Genomic DNA, 18,499 nt, shown 5'->3' with positions numbered 1-18,499 from the left:
AATTATGATTTATATTTATTTTTAATGGAATCGTTTTATTTTTCTGAGTCTAAGGGTCTTCATTTCACTTAAATCGGACTAACGGTTTAATTATTATGCAATACATAAAATTTAACTAATTATAAAACAATTATAAATAATTATCTATAATTAAATAAACCTTAATTATATTTTTAAATAATTATTTAATATTTATTGCATTTTAAAATAATCCTTAATTATTAGGATTAATTATAAATTATTACAATTATTCACAAATTATTATCAATTATATGATTAGATCGATTATTTACAAACAAATAATCGATACGAATAATTATTATGACACTCGTCGAATAAATAAACTATCACTCGAATAATAATCCAACTTCACGATCAACTACTCGTATAAATACGAGTTACTCGTATTATTCGACTAATTATCGAATTATTAATCGTATTATTCGATTGTTTTTTTAATCCTATTAATTAATTAATTATTAAATAATAAATAAATAAATTATTAAATAATTAAATGATTAAATAACTAAATAATGACTTTCAAATTTCTAAATTAATAAAATAATTTAGAAATTAATTATAATGATTTTCAGAATTTAAAACTAATTTCTATTTGTATTTTAGAATTTATAAAACTGATTTTTGAATTTTATAAAATAAAATAAAAAATTAAAATTCCAGAAACATAATTCAGGAATTGGATTTGGGTTTTGGAAGATCAAAACCGGGTCAACAATTTCAGAAAAATGGGTTGAAACTCGGGTTTTCGGGTCGGGACGAACAGCCCCACCGGCAACGACGCCGGTGGATTTTCCGGCGACTTAATCCGGATAAAACGGCAATGGAACAGCGAAATTGATTGAGGGTTTTTATTCCCCATGCTTCCAGGAACACCATTCCACCCTCCTCTTCCATCCCCGTTGCATCAATCTTCTTTTCCGGCCGAAACAGAGCAAACTCCGGCGAGCTGCAACCGAATCCGACGAGCTCGTTTTCCAGGAAAAATGGACATCTTTTGTAACATCTGGGAAATATCGTATAATTATTTATATCAATATATGATTATTATGTGAATGTTATATGAATTTTTAGTGAATTATCTGGTGTTTGATAATAATATTTGGATGTTTGTATGTAATAAAATGTGAGTATGTTAATTTTAATATGTCCAGAATAAAATATAGATAATTAAGGTATTTTTCTGGTAATTTTTGGAGTGTTAGATGATTTTATATTAATTTATGAATTATTAATTATTTTCTGAATAATTACCAAAATTATTTTATAAAGCCGGGAATCGTCCGACTTCAATCGTTTTTACGTTTTTACAACCCGAAACGCTTCCGAAAACTCCTTCCTAACCTAATTTGGTAATTCCGGACATTTTCCGTGTTTTAACTTTTTCGATCCGGGTTACGATTTGACCTGTAGGAGTACCGGTATGAAATTTTCGATACGCAAATCATTTCATATATCGATAAGAATTTATATTCTCAAAAGGCGAGACATTATCACTTTAATTTCGTATAAAGTATTTTATAGTAAGCTCTATTTTGATAATTATCCAATTCTGGTATTAAAATCGTATCGTCTTTTCAGTTACTTAGCGGCTAAATAACCCATTTTCAGACCTGATTTATAAATGTAATTATGGAATTATCAAACAAATAAAATAGGTGATGGTTCAGTCAACTGTGTGTCATTGTGGTATAAACTGTTTATGATTTGTTAGATGTGAGGATTAATTTTATAATCAATTATCGAGCTATATCCATTTAATTCATTTTAAAGTGATTTTATTGAATATTTATTCATAAAAATGCTAAAATTGTTTCTAAAATTATTTTTGTTGTGCTATAACTTCATTTATTATTTTTAGGAGTTTATAAAATTTAGAAATCAATATTTTATTTATTATTTAATTTTAAATAATTTTATGATTCCATTTAATTGTAAAATCAACATTTAATACCAAGATATTTCAAAAATCATGAAAAATTATTTTGATATCTTTTGAATATTCCGGGAAGTGTGATATATAATTTATAATTTTCTCGATAAAATTTGACGTGCAACTATTTCGTTAAATTGCGAAGAAATGAGTCAGACATTATAAGAAAATAAATAAGTGGTGATAAGAACAAAATAAAATAATCAGAAGAGATAATTATATCTCCTCTTTTCCTGATAAACATCAATTGTCTCCGTCTCTCTCTTCGTTCTCTCCCTCTCTTCAATTCTCTCTCGCATCTCTCGACTGTCTCTCTACAATCTCTCTCAAAATCTCTCTCCGTAATCTCTATCTCTCCCTCTATTGTTTCTTCCCTTTCCGTTTTCCCCTGTTCCTCGGTAATTTTCCGATCGCCGCCTTATATATTCTAGCCTTGGATTCATTGTTCATACCTGTTATTGCTGCATATGTGTTTATATATGTATAATTGTGTGTGTGTGTGCGTTGCCTTGAACCGCCGCCTCTCTTCGGATCTTTCCGGCAAGACGGTGGCGAGTGGGTGGCGCGTGGCTGCTTTGTTATTGCGGTTCCGTTGTCTGCTCTGTTTTACTCACTGTATTGTGTTGGTCATACCGATGTTTGGCTTGATCATCGTGGGTTTTGCTGCATGGTGTGTTGTTCTTCTTTCCGGTTGCCGCACTTTTCCGGCATGGCAGCCGGACTTGTGTACCTGTGTGCGTGACACGTATTGTTGCCTCTGTGATTTTATTTAATTGTCTGACTGAAATTCTTTTTATTAATTTTGCAGAAAAATATTGATTAACGGTTCGTGATAAAATAAAATTCGTACGAGAAATGATTGAAATTAATCGGTGGAATTCGTATGGAAACCCGAATTTAACGGGTACCGACGAATTTTACCGCCGTCGGCGATGAGCTTCGGCGAGCCGACGGTGGGCGATGATGATTTCTATCTGAGTCCTACGTTATTAATTAAATAAAAATAGTTGGTAAATTAGTTGTGAAACGAAAATGGGAATAAAATAAAAATACGAATGAAAATGCAAAATACAAATAGTATTAATAATTAAGCGAATCGGAGTTTGGGACTTGGTAATTGGATTGTGGATTGAATTATGTCGTGGTTGTTATTGTGATTGGATTGTTGTTGTGGATAGACGTCGATTTGATTTCGACGGGTAGGCCGATAAACAAAGGAAACGCTGCCCGATTTTCGGGAAAATATCCGAAAATACGGGAACGTAACCTATAATTATCGGAGACATCGAATAACTATATACAATTATATTATATGAACTTGACTGCGATTAAGACAAGATAGTTTATAAATAATCGATTATCCTGTTTTTCGAAACGACGAGTATACGTATTTTCTGAAAATAAATACCGAACCGAGTTTCGAAGATGTGAACCATAATTGCTATGTGTATTTCGATAATACATATAAATATGAATCCAGTTATGAAATCGTATGGGTAGAATATGATAACGAGTTGATGTTAAGCTTAAGCGGTTATCTGAATTAGGGTATTTCAACCCTGTAGGTTTTAGACGGAAGACCCGAGATTTGACATCGGACTAGGAACGATCTAGTGATTAGACGTCGAGATCAACGAAGTTCCAACTGAAGGGTCTGAATGTTGGGATCATATCAAGAATAGGAAAGTAGTTTGACGATAAAGCCGAACGATCAAAGTCGAACCAAAGTCAATAGCGGTTAAAGCTTATTGAGGCAAGTACCCTAACCTCACTTATCATTCAAGTGACGTTTAATTCGATTCATATTATGCAAGTATCTCTATCATCACTTATTGTTCAAGTGATATTTATTTTAAATTTTATCATGCAAGTATTGCTTTCCCTATTCTCAGTTTAGAATCGATAAACATATCGCTAAATTAAATAATTCTGTTTATGCAAGTATTCCCGAACTTTCTTTTAAATACTGCAAGTATTCCTAACCTTTCTCTTTAAATACTGCAAATATTTATTCGCTCGTATTCTAAGTTCAGAATAGTTAACTGTTTTATATTTCGCTGCAATTACTCTTATTTATGCAAGTTCCTTTCACTATTATTTCCTTATCATCGATGGCTCTCTTGAGCAAATACCCAAAGTGATTTGACATCAAAATACTCCACGGACTGGATGGTTACTATATATATATATATAAGGACCAGTGATGAGCTGGATCCTATGGGCCGGAGATGGACCGGACCCTTTAGGCCATAGTTGCCTGAGTACTCCTAATGTTGGTTGGGTCTATGCAGTTGGGTATAGATCCGCACTATCTCCTGACTGATCAGCAGGTTATAGTGCATATGTTGGTTTCTAGTGTTCAGTCCAATTTATTGTTGTTCGCCATTAATGGCATTCCCTCTTGAAGTAAAATGTGATTATGGGTTAAAGTTATTCTTTCTTAGCCCTCAGTTTCGGGAAATTACAGTGTTTATAAATGAATTCGAGGGTCAGAGTGTTGCTGCAGCATTTGTTGCTCAGTGATATTTAGAATCTTGAATGAATTGGGATTTTCTTAATTATTCAACCCGTCCTTATCAGGCTGGTTTAGCAGGCTAAGTCTATGGAAACTTAGTCGATAATGATGGATACTGAATAGTTAGGAATTTCTTGAACGTCGTTTTATGAATAGTTATTGCATCCATTGCTCAATTATGAGATGATACCGGAAGCTATTTGGAAAACACGCGATCTCTAAAGTTCTTACAAAAATGTCATTATGTCCTAAGTGATTCATAGCAATGCAAATCAAATTGATTTTAAGATAACGAGATATATCCTTCAAATGATTTCGTGTTTCGCCCTTCAAAGTATTGCAGAGATTTTGTCTGGAAGTTTTCAATAAAATTAATATTTGAAACCCAAATTATATACTTGCTGGGCATTTTTGGCTCACTCTTGCTTTGTCAATTCTTATTTCTGCCAGAAACAGATAAGGACTAAAGTGAATAGCTTTGATAGACAGCAGAAGTTAGAGAAGTTCCGTTGCGAGAGGTTGAAGGTGTTAGAAGAATGTGACAAGAGCATTAGTTCAAAGGTATATATACTTGTATTATAGTTGAAGTGAGTTATAGAAGGTTAGATTCTTGTTTCATACCATGACCTGTAAAAGATCCGGACTTAAGGGGTTATTTATTTATTTTTTTTACTTTATGTAATAATGGTTTAGTAACACCAAATCTTGACCCCGGATTTGGGGCGTTACAAGTTGGTATCAGAGCTGCAGGTTATTGGTCACTGAAATAAGAATAGGTGAGAGTAAGATAGGAATGATAGGTCGTACAAGATAGGAAAGACCCTAGGCATATTCAGGATAAATTGAGTTGAGTGCGAATTAGGGTTAGCAGATCCGATAAGGAGTTGGTAAGATAGGATTGATGAAAAAGTTCAAGGCGAATATCACAACATTATAGGTATATTGAAACCTCAGATCATACAATAATAAGGAATCAACGAAGACTGGGTATGTTACCCTACTTTTCATGTGGTTTGAAGGAAATGCGGGTGATCTCGTAAGCATTTGTGTAAGGGGAAACTAGGTGAGTGATGGTATGATTTAATTTAGAATTAGGTAAAAGGAAAGCTTATCGTCGGAGGCAACCAGTGAATGGAAGCTGATGAAGAACCAACGTTGCACGTTTTGAAGGCATCACCGTTGCGAGAAGATTCTTATCACTTATCGGGAGCTGCATGAGGAATAATATTTACCTTCCTAGATATAGGTAAGATTAGCAAGAAGATGCGACCCTATTCACATATAGAACGTCGAATTGCGTGCGTGGTTGTAAGCATAACGTCGAGGATGACGACATGAATATGAAAGACAATGGCAGATGTTAGCGTTGAGTCCAAGTTAGGAATAAAATGGCATATAACGGTGAATGAAATTTCGTCGGCTAATAAATGCATGTATAGTCCAAGGAAAAGTGGAAGAAGTACCAAAGTAGAGAGACCTTATATGGACATTCTTTGAATTAGACATTTTATTGGTAAATCAGGAAGATAGCAAGTAATGTATATAGTAATGACGACCAAAATAATTGATTTCCAAAACTTTAAAAATGAGATTTCGGAAAAGATTTTCTTAATCAACTTTCAGAAGATTTTTGCATGAAATGAGTTTTACAAATGATTTGTCAAACTACTACTTATGTTCTTGTTATTATAAAGAGAAAATGATCTAAAAAGAAGAATGGAATTAGACTCAGTGTTGTTATTCAAAGGGCCAAGTAGACCCATCAGCAGGAAGAAGGTTTAAGGTTGCTGTGAAGAATGAAAGTAAACGTTGTTTAATAAAATCAATAATTAAATCAACGTATTAAAATATTATTTCCCCACTTTATAAGATTAATAAAATTTAACAAGATTCGTGAATCGAACGAATGAAGGAAGATTGAAGGAAATGGCAGAATCTTCCAGATAGTTGGAGAAGAATTGTATTTTTATCAATGGAATAGAGGCATTACGTGATCAATGGGTATTTTACACGACATAGATGAAATCTGAAGCTGTGATTTTAACTTCGGAATGACGCGATTAAGATTAAATTATTGAAGCATTTGGTGTGAGGGCATTTCTAGGAAGCATTTCAAAGCAGTGATGTGACTTGAATCGTGAACCTGTATCCGCACGATCCTGAAGGCATACGTAAATAAAGCGTGGAAGGTGATCGGCATTGACATTCTTTTTTTTTCTAGTATGATAACATATGTTCTTCTTGAATTTAAATATGTATGAGTTTTTTTTTTATGTTAATAAATCATATGAGGCGGAAACGAAAGAACATTCTTGTATCCCTCCTAAATTGTTACTTTTCTCAAATTCTTGATTCCCAATTGAGACAACAGTGTTATGATATGACGCTTTGTCGAAGTGACGAAAAGTCGGGTGGGACGCCACCTAATCATGTGCTGTATGCCATATAGTATGAAAGACTGGCCATCTTGAGTATGAATATGGTTGTCTCATCCTTCACTCATTTTTCTTCCTTCAATCAGTTGTCGCATTGTTATTCCTTATTCCGTTTTTCAATTAAAATCATGTTTACAAACTCTCCTCTTGCATCGAGTCTGTTCTTTGACGATTCCAAAAGAAATAGAATAGTCAGTGCGACAGGTAGAATTACGTGTCAAAGGAGAATATGATTGTAAGTTGATAAATAATGCACTTCAAACTAGAGGATTTCGACACGAAATGAATGGTTAGTGAATCGTACATTTATTACAAAATAAGGAAGCAGAGTTGTGTGTGTTAGACGAAGGAAACGAGTATCGGGACGATGATCAAAGATCAAGGAAATTCTGAACGATGACTCAGACAGGCGGTTAATACACGAGGCATCCCTTCGTCATGAAAAGATATTAGTCGTCAAATAAAAAAAAAAAAAAAAGAAAAATCAATCAAACTTCAAACGTGTTCTTCAAGAAATTGTGAAGTTTTCTAATTTGTGTAAATAAGTGATTGTGAACTTAATGCTCATACCCGGGTCAGTAACGGAAGTTCGATGCGAAGCCATAAATAGAGATAAAGCAATGGTGACTCGATTGTGAAACTTTTCAAGAAATAATGATCTAACGATTGAGTTCCTACCAGATTGTGATGGTAAAAATGGAGACCATGCGCAGTTATTTAAAATATAAACCGATTAATAATGATCAGAAATAAATTAACAGAATCATGAAATCAAACCTTAAATTCATTAAGAACAATTCGTAATATTCTAAGAAAGGTATGGTTATATTAATCATTGTGGGTTTTAGATCCAATCCCAATTAAAAAGAGATATGTTATACTAGTTAGATGCTGATCAAAGGTGAATTGTGGGAATTGATGATTTAGTTGATGGAAGTGGATGTATATGATTGTGGATGACTTGGTTGATTAATGGTGTCGGCTTGAGTCCGACTGGTAGACATTGGTGTAGGGGAAGTGCTGCCCAAATTTTCAGAAATTACCCTATAGTTAAGAACAAAGAAGTATATGATCATTCTCGTCAGCATTCCAGATAATTGCAGTCTCGGTTCTTGAGAAAGTTGTTATGACCAAACTGACTTTATGTAATTGGTCTTTGATTCCAGTTAGCTAGTTAGCACTTGGTTTAAGTGATCATTTAAAGGAGTTGATTGATCCACTTTGCCAACTAATGGTTAGTTAAATGGAAATCGATTCCAATTAGATTGAGTCAAGCTCTAACATAATTTCCAGATCCGAAATGAAAGATATAGAAATTTGAGAAAAAGTAATGGCGTTACCGTAAATTAAAAAGGCCTAGTTCAATTAGCGTGATGTTATTGTAATCGGGTGTAAGGAGTGATCCAGAAGAATATGCTCTTTTTGATGAATAAAAAGAATAGGAAGTTATTGGTTCATGCTAGTAAGAAGAATATTTCAAAACCTGAAGCGGTTGAATAGAAGTTGCTATAGAATAATGGAAAGCTCGCAAATTCAAGCATCCAATGAACGACGGAGATTGATGAAGTCCGCATGTGAACTCAGGAAAAGAAATGAGAATCAATGAAGAGAAGTCAAACACGTGATTTGTGACCCGTCAAGTAAGGCTAAGAAAATAGCTACTGAGGAAATTCGATAATTTTGTTAGTAAGAATTTAAATAGTGTAAATAAAAGCCTTCATTCCAGTGTGAATTCCAGGAATGACCTATTCAATAATAAACAAAATAATATTACTAAGAAAAAGAAATTTGTTATGTATGAACAAGATAATGAATAATGAGAACGAAGAACTAATCAAGACAAGAAGTGAAATCAAAAGAATGATAAAGAAATTTTATAAAATAATCCAGAAAATATGCAAGTTGAGAACGTCGGTTGTGCCAGAATTATTAGGAGAATGAGATAGAACATCGATAGTTGAAAATAGGAGTTCGTTCCAAGAATGCATGTAAGCAGGGAAATGAATAAAGGGATAAGAAAAGTTAGAAATTGAGAGCAGGTTTGATCCGACTTTTGGAATATACTGATACTTATTTTGTTGTTAAATATCAAACGTGGTATTAATATAGATGATTGGTGTTGACTTCAGTATGGAATGTTGTTAGCATCAAAGTTCATATTGATATCTAATTTGATATGACAACAAAATTCAGTATTAGTACCAAGAGTTCGGTTTTGAATAAAGTTATGGTTCATTCTATTCCAAATTAATATTCTATTCAAAGAGTAAAAGATTTCACTTGATGAATCTAATTGTTAATATTTAAAAGGAATTGAAAAATACTACAAAATGGTGAGTTAAATGCGATGGTCGAGATTGTTTTTTTTAATTGTTAGTTTTAATATATTCAAAACATTTCGAAGCATTAAACGCCATAAGTTTAGTATATCAAGCGGATACGGAGTGAAAGTACAAGAAATCAACTAAAGGTTCTCGAATACGATTAAAAACAATTATAGGCCAGATTAACTAAACAGAAGGAGACGCGAGAAGTAAAGTTGAACAGTCAGGAAAATAGAAGGTGCATAATCACAAATTGTTAAAATTAGAAAGAAAATCAGATTGGTATAACTCAAGTTAATCCATCAAGACAATGAGATAGATAGAACGGTTACGAATGAGCTGACCCTTTTGTTATAGGCATAACGAGTTCATAAGATATTTAAATGTATATAGCTGAGAAAGGTAATTTAGTTCCCTACGTATAAAAATGAAGGGTGATTCAGGTTATGTGAGTAACTGACAGATTTAATGTCAGTGAAAGACCGCTAAATTGTAATTAAAATAATGAGACCGAGGAATTATAGGAAAGGTACTTGGGGAATATCATAGTTAACGTCAGAAAGCCAATGCGCCCTGGTTCCCGTGCATCATTTACAAATGAAGAAGAAGATTACAGGAACGGTTACCTCCAGTGCGATAGGAAGTGATTACAAATTAGATTATTTGAACGAAGAAACATATGAGGACGAGATTCAACACCGAGTAACAATTGGAAATGCATGTAGGCACGAGTTATTAGAATTAGAAAGAAAAAGAGAATTAAGATGTGTTATGTTGTTCCTCCTAAGTAGTAAATAGACATGATAAGTAGAAGTGAGTTGGCTTCACCGTTACTCATACAGCGCATTCATAAGGCGTTTATCTGTAGATATTCGGAAGGAGTAGGTTAGCTCCAGTATATATATAGGAGATGGAGAGTTGAATTGAGTTATGCAAGCAATAAAAAAAAAAAATATAATATATATGATGTTAGCAAGAGGCTATAAAGGAAAGATTGGTATTATACGTTAAAATTAAAAAAAAAAAAAATTATTATGAGGTTGAGAGATTAACCTGAGGAAATGAAAGTTATATACTTGAAAAATAATAGTATTATTCCTTAGCGTGATTCTGAGGACAGAATCCTTTTAAGGGGGGAAGGATGTAACATCTGGGAAATATCGTATAATTATTTATATCAATATATGATTATTATGTGAATGTTATATGAATTTTTAGTGAATTATCTGGTGTTTGATAATAATATTTGGATGTTTGTATGTAATAAAATGTGAGTATGTTAATTTTAATATGTCCAGAATAAAATATAGATAATTAAGGTATTTTTCTGGTAATTTTTGGAGTGTTAGATGATTTTATATTAATTTATGAATTATTAATTATTTTCTGAATAATTACCAAAATTATTTTATAAAGCCGGGAATCGTCCGACTTCAATCGTTTTTACGTTTTTACAACCCGAAACGCTTCCGAAAACTCCTTCCTAACCTAATTTGGTAATTCCGGACATTTTCCGTGTTTTAACTTTTTCGATCCGGGTTACGATTTGACCTGTAGGAGTACCGGTATGAAATTTTCGATACGCAAATCATTTCATATATCGATAAGAATTTATATTCTCAAAAGGCTAGACATTATCACTTTAATTTCGTATAAAGTATTTTATAGTAAGCTCTATTTTGATAATTATCCAATTCTGGTATTAAAATCGTATCGTCTTTTCAGTTACTTAGCGGCTAAATAACCCATTTTCAGACCTGATTTATAAATGTAATTATGGAATTATCAAACAAATAAAATAGGTGATGGTTCAGTCAACTGTGTGTCATTGTGGTATAAACTATTTATGATTTGTTAGATGTGAGGATTAATTTTATAATCAATTATCGAGCTATATCCATTTAATTCATTTTAAAGTGATTTTATTGAATATTTATTCATAAAAATGCTAAAATTGTTTCTAAAATTATTTTTGTTGTGCTATAACTTCATTTATTATTTTTAGGAGTTTATAAAATTTAGAAATCAATATTTTATTTATTATTTAATTTTAAATAATTTTATGATTCCATTTAATTGTAAAATCAACATTTAATACCAAGATATTTCAAAAATCATGAAAAATTATTTTGATATCTTTTGAATATTCCGGGAAGTGTGATATATAATTTATAATTTTCTCGATAAAATTTGACGTGCAACTATTTCGTTAAATTGCGAAGAAATGAGTCAGACATTATAAGAAAATAAATAAGTGGTGATAAGAACAAAATAAAATAATCAGAAGAGATAATTATATCTCCTCTTTTCCTGATAAACATCAATTGTCTCCGTCTCTCTCTTCGTTCTCTCCCTCTCTTCAATTCTCTCTCGCATCTCTCGACTGTCTCTCTACAATCTCTCTCAAAATCTCTCTCCGTAATCTCTATCTCTCCCTCTATTGTTTCTTCCCTTTCCGTTTTCCCCTGTTCCTCGGTAATTTTCCGATCGCCGCCTTATATATTCTAGCCTTGGATTCATTGTTCATACCTGTTATTGCTGCATATGTGTTTATATATGTATAATTGTGTGTGTGTGTGCGTTGCCTTGAACCGCCGCCTCTCCTCGGATCTTTCCGGCAAGACGGTGGCGAGTGGGTGGCGCGTGGCTGCTTTGTTATTGCGGTTCCGTTGTCTGCTCTGTTTTACTCACTGTATTGTGTTGGTCATACCGATGTTTGGCTTGATCATCGTGGGTTTTGCTGCATGGTGTGTTGTTCTTCTTTCCGGTTGCCGCACTTTTCCGGCATGGCAGCCGGACTTGTGTACCTGTGTGCGTGACACGTATTGTTGCCTCTGTGATTTTATTTAATTGTCTGACTGAAATTCTTTTTATTAATTTTGCAGAAAAATATTGATTAACGGTTCGTGATAAAATAAAATTCGTACGAGAAATGATTGAAATTAATCGGTGGAATTCGTATGGAAACCCGAATTTAACGGGTACCGACGAATTTTACCGCCGTCGGCGATGAGCTTCGGCGAGCCGACGGTGGGCGATGATGATTTCTATCTGAGTCCTACGTTATTAATTAAATAAAAATAGTTGGTAAATTAGTTGTGAAACGAAAATGGGAATAAAATAAAAATACGAATGAAAATGCAAAATACAAATAGTATTAATAATTAAGCGAATCGGAGTTTGGGACTTGGTAATTGGATTGTGGATTGAATTATGTCGTGGTTGTTATTGTGATTGGATTGTTGTTGTGGATAGACGTCGATTTGATTTCGACGGGTAGGCCGATAAACAAAGGAAACGCTGCCCGATTTTCGGGAAAATATCCGAAAATACGGGAACGTAACCTATAATTATCAGAGACATCGAATAACTATATACAATTATATTATATGAACTTGACTGCGATTAAGACAAGATAGTTTATAAATAATCGATTATCCTGTTTTTCGAAACGACGAGTATACGTATTTTCTGAAAATAAATACCGAACCGAGTTTCGAAGATGTGAACCATAATTGCTATGTGTATTTCGATAATACATATAAATATGAATCCAGTTATGAAATCGTATGGGTAGAATATGATAACGAGTTGATGTTAAGCTTAAGCGGTTATCTGAATTAGGGTATTTCAACCCTGTAGGTTTTAGACGGAAGACCCGAGATTTGACATCGGACTAGGAACGATCTAGTGATTAGACGTCGAGATCAACGAAGTTCCAACTGAAGGGTCTGAATGTTGGGATCATATCAAGAATAGGAAAGTAGTTTGACGATAAAGCCGAACGATCAAAGTCGAACCAAAGTCAATAGCGGTTAAAGCTTATTGAGGCAAGTACCCTAACCTCACTTATCATTCAAGTGACGTTTAATTCGATTCATATTATGCAAGTATCTCTATCATCACTTATTGTTCAAGTGATATTTATTTTAAATTTTATCATGCAAGTATTGCTTTCCCTATTCTCAGTTTAGAATCGATAAACATATCGCTAAATTAAATAATTCTGTTTATGCAAGTATTCCCGAACTTTCTTTTAAATACTGCAAGTATTCCTAACCTTTCTCTTTAAATACTGCAAATATTTATTCGCTCGTATTCTAAGTTCAGAATAGTTAACTGTTTTATATTTCGCTGCAATTACTCTTATTTATGCAAGTTCCTTTCACTATTATTTCCTTATCATCGATGGCTCTCTTGAGCAAATACCCAAAGTGATTTGACATCAAAATACTCCACGGACTGGATGGTTACTATATATATATATATAAGGACCAGTGATGAGCTGGATCCTATGGGCCGGAGATGGACCGGACCCTTTAGGCCATAGTTGCCTGAGTACTCCTAATGTTGGTTGGGTCTATGCAGTTGGGTATAGATCCGCACTATCTCCTGACTGATCAGCAGGTTATAGTGCATATGTTGGTTTCTAGTGTTCAGTCCAATTTATTGTTGTTCGCCATTAATGGCATTCCCTCTTGAAGTAAAATGTGATTATGGGTTAAAGTTATTCTTTCTTAGCCCTCAGTTTCGGGAAATTACAGTGTTTATAAATGAATTCGAGGGTCAGAGTGTTGCTGCAGCATTTGTTGCTCAGTGATATTTAGAATCTTGAATGAATTGGGATTTTCTTAATTATTCAACCCGTCCTTATCAGGCTGGTTTAGCAGGCTAAGTCTATGGAAACTTAGTCGATAATGATGGATACTGAATAGTTAGGAATTTCTTGAACGTCGTTTTATGAATAGTTATTGCATCCATTGCTCAATTATGAGATGATACCGGAAGCTATTTGGAAAACACGCGATCTCTAAAGTTCTTACAAAAATGTCATTATGTCCTAAGTGATTCATAGCAATGCAAATCAAATTGATTTTAAGATAACGAGATATATCCTTCAAATGATTTCGTGTTTCGCCCTTCAAAGTATTGCAGAGATTTTGTCTGGAAGTTTTCAATAAAATTAATATTTGAAACCCAAATTATATACTTGCTGGGCATTTTTGGCTCACTCTTGCTTTGTCAATTCTTATTTCTGCCAGAAACAGATAAGGACTAAAGTGAATAGCTTTGATAGACAGCAGAAGTTAGAGAAGTTCCGTTGCGAGAGGTTGAAGGTGTTAGAAGAATGTGACAAGAGCATTAGTTCAAAGGTATATATACTTGTATTATAGTTGAAGTGAGTTATAGAAGGTTAGATTCTTGTTTCATACCATGACCTGTAAAAGATCCGGACTTAAGGGGTTATTTATTTATTTTTTTTACTTTATGTAATAATGGTTTAGTAACACCAAATCTTGACCCCGGATTTGGGGCGTTACATCTTTTGATTCGCTTCTTGCTGGGTTTTCACTCCAAATCATTTCAGGAAGACAATCATGCCAACATCATCGTCCAATAACTCCGGGAACAATTTCTCCGATCAAACCATACCATTTTCCGGCCAAAACTCGGAGTAACAATTTCGTACACGAAAAATTACACATAATAGCTTAAAATAAAGCTTATTACTTCTACAATCTAACCCCTATAACCAAAACAATCTCAGATTCATACAAAATCAAAAACGAACTAATTAAAATATACATAAACCCTAAAATAAGAACTAACACCTAGAGTAATCGTTTGATCAAATAAATAGCAAAGATCAACTGTAAACTAACACTGGAAACTATTACAAGCATCAAGGAACTTGTTTGGATGAAGTTTGTCTTAGAAAAGTACTCATCTGTGTTGAAAAAATACATGATTGAGCTGTTTTCCTCAGCCTCCTTCTCTGAAATAGAAGATTTGGATATTTGAAGACTGATTTGTCTAGAACTTTATTACTTCTGATGACCTTCATGTCCACCCTAGAAAAAATTATTGTGACACACTGTTCTCAGGATTGACAAGTCATGTGGACATTATTGGATCCTCATCAAAATTTATAGTTGATGTAACCCAACAACTAAATTCTGTTTCTTTCTTGAAGCTATGCTTGTTCTTTTTTTGTTGGACTTGTTGACTGCTAATCAGCTTACAATTGCCATACTGACTCTATGGTCAGCTTCAACTAGACACTGAATCATTGACAATTCAATGTGTTCACAAGTCTTTGGCCTAAGACAGTTCATAGCCTCCAAATGTTGGAAAGATTTTCTCTTGAGCCATTACTCCCCTTTGTTGATGCACTGTTATAGTTCTATATAGTGAATTCTTGATGTCCCTTTTTCTCTCTTAGCTGAAAAGATTTTCAGAAAAGATTTCTCTCTCTTTGCCAAGAAGTGATAAGGAAAAGACAAATGTTGATGCTCCTGTCTCAATCTCTGATTCACCTGTCAAGAAAAAAAAAGAGTGAGAGAAGTCACACATTAATAGGTGGACACGGTAATGAAGAGGATTCTGGAAAGAGGTACTACAGTCCCCTCAAAAAGAAGATTGAAGAAGAAAATCCAAGAATCAGCAAAAGAGAGGATTGCTGAATCTCTCTTTGGACCAAGCCCAGAAGAAACTGTATCTCAAAGTGATACAGCAGCTACTCCTGGTCCAGTTCCATAAGAACATTCAACTCAAAGGGTTGAAGAAAAAATATTCTTGATCTTGGTACTGGTGAAAGTCTGTTTACAGATGCTGATCAGCCAGTAAAGTCTGATGCTGCACTACAATCTTCAATTGCAGCACATGATGACTTTGTCACTAATCCTAAATCAAGTTCAAAAGAGAGCCCACAAGAACCTACTACAACAACAACTTAAAATTCTTATGTAATGGCATCTTTAATTGTTTCACCAGAACTTCAAAAAATCAAGCCTCTCGGAAGTGTGGTTGTTGATGCTGATATTACTGGAGTAGAGATGCTGGTTGATGAAGCTGGACAAGTTCACTATACAATAAATACTGATGCAATTCTTGAAGTTTAACCTATCTCTTCCATGCCAATGGATGCTCAAACTATAACTACATAAAATACAAATTCTGATATTCCATTATCAGCATTTAATTTAAATACTGATATTATATAAGAGTTTACTGTTACCTTAAATACTTATGGAATAATCATGGACAATCCTTTATCTAGGGATACCCCTGTTCATGTAACCATATCCAACTCTTCTCATCCACCTCTTATTTCTGTAGGACAAACATTTTTGAGCCTTTCTAGTGAGATTGAGAGAAATGACTTGGAGAAAAATAGAAATAATGAGAGGCGGGATCATTACTTGGCAAAAGGAGAGGTAGTTGAGAAAAAAGATTTAGTTAATCCTAGTGAGAAAAATCTGACTCTCAAAAGTCAAGATATGATTCGTGTGAGAAGTAGTGAGACTACTTTAAAAGAACATAGAGAATTAAGTTGCTCCTTGTTTTCTTTTATAGGTGCTCAGAGTTTACCAGAAACAGGTGCAGTTCTACATCATGTAGTTCCTCGAAAAAATCTGTAGAATCAAGTTCAAATGCTGATACTTTCCCTGCAGGTATAGATGCTAATATTTAACTGTAGTCCACTCATATCTACACTTCATCCATCATGACAATCCATGTTGTGACTAAGACAATACAACAATTTATTCATATTTTTATTCCATATTCTACACTCTTTGTTCCTGCTAAAGCCGAAGTTTCAGAACAGTCCATTCCTGAATCTCCTGCTCAATCCACTGGAACTGAAGTTTTAGAGATAAATATTGATGTTCAAATTCCACTGGTCACCATTTCTAAAGGAATTGAACTAAATATTGATGATAACATGGAAGTTTCTGAAGCAGTTGGTTCACATACAGCTCCAATTCCTGATTCTATCTTAAACTCTGATGTTGAAGAAGAAGTTGCTCAGAAGTTAAAGGGCCCAATTGCTGATGATGAAGCCTTTGTTCACTCTAATGGAGATTATGAGTCTGATGATGGGGATGATATTGATGTATCTAAGATCAATGTATCTCTAGATCCTGATGAAGATCTAGATGATATCATATTTCCTGATGGCATGCTAGAAAGAGAAAAGAAGAAGAAACTGGCAGAATTGGGTGCTGCTACAACTAAACAGTACTTGGATGAGGAATGGGTATCTAAGTGGAAGGATCCATATTATTCAGTCACTGTCAATCATGCTTCTCAACACTTGGAGACTGCTGAAAGACAAATTTCAAATCCTGATATACTCACCCATCTCAAAGCCTCGACACTTATGGTCAAATATGTTCATACTACTCAAACTAAGGCTCATTCACAAATTGATGAACTCAGAGCTGCATTTCATGCAGCCAAATTCAAGTCTTAGATTGATCTACAGAAACAGATAAAGCCTCTTTTCGCCAGACAAGACAAACTGGAAGCTAATCAGGCAAGATTACAAACTACTCAAGCTAAGATGTCTAGTCAACTAGATGAGGTTCAGGAGTCCCTAGAGCTGATAGTTTCTCTCTTGCTTGGTGATGATGTAATATCCGAGTTATATCGTGTAATTATTTTTGTTAATAAATGAATAATATGTGATTATTATATGAATTTTTGATGAATTATGTGTTAACTGGTATCTGTGTTTGATGTTTATATGTGATAAAATTTGCGATATTAATTTTCATATATATAAAATGAGGTATAGATTATTTTGATATTTTTCTAACAATTTATATGTTATTATATGATTTTATAAATGATTTATAGATTTAATTAATTATTTTTCAAATTAAATATTAATTATCTTGAATATTCGGGAATCGTCCAACTTCAACAATTTTTACATTTTTACTACCCCGAAGTTACGAGAAAACTCATTTATAGCCTAATTTGATTAGTTCGAGCATTTTTCGTGTTTTGTCTTTTTCGATCCGGAGTACGTTTTTACCTGTACGATTCCCGGTACAAATTTTACGATATTATTTTCATTTCGATAAACCGATAAACCAACTATTTTTGATAAGAAATATTTTGATTAAACTATTTTATCATCTTCTCGTAGTATGTGCAACCAAAAGCGCTGAACCTCAAAACTGTATTTTAAAAGCCCGGTTTTGATGTTTATCCTAAAACCGATAACAAATTGGATTAGTTTTATCAATACTTAACTATTAAGTATTTTATTTTTATTTCCGATATGATCTTACAGGGTACCAATATTCTATAAATATAAATAGCCAACACAGTATCTTATTTTGTACAGATAAACATAAAAAATCAGTAAATTATATAATTATCCCGAGAAAAATAGTATTATTTGTCGCGTTCTTCATAATCAAACGAAAATTTGAGGGCGTTATCGAAGTTAGATCTTAGAGTACGAGTAACCAAAATGAAG

Source organism: Apium graveolens, chromosome 2 (assembly GCF_009905375.1).
Source record: "Apium graveolens cultivar Ventura chromosome 2, ASM990537v1, whole genome shotgun sequence".
Taxonomy (NCBI): domain Eukaryota; kingdom Viridiplantae; phylum Streptophyta; class Magnoliopsida; order Apiales; family Apiaceae; genus Apium; species Apium graveolens.
Note: the sequence above shows the minus strand (reverse complement) of the source record.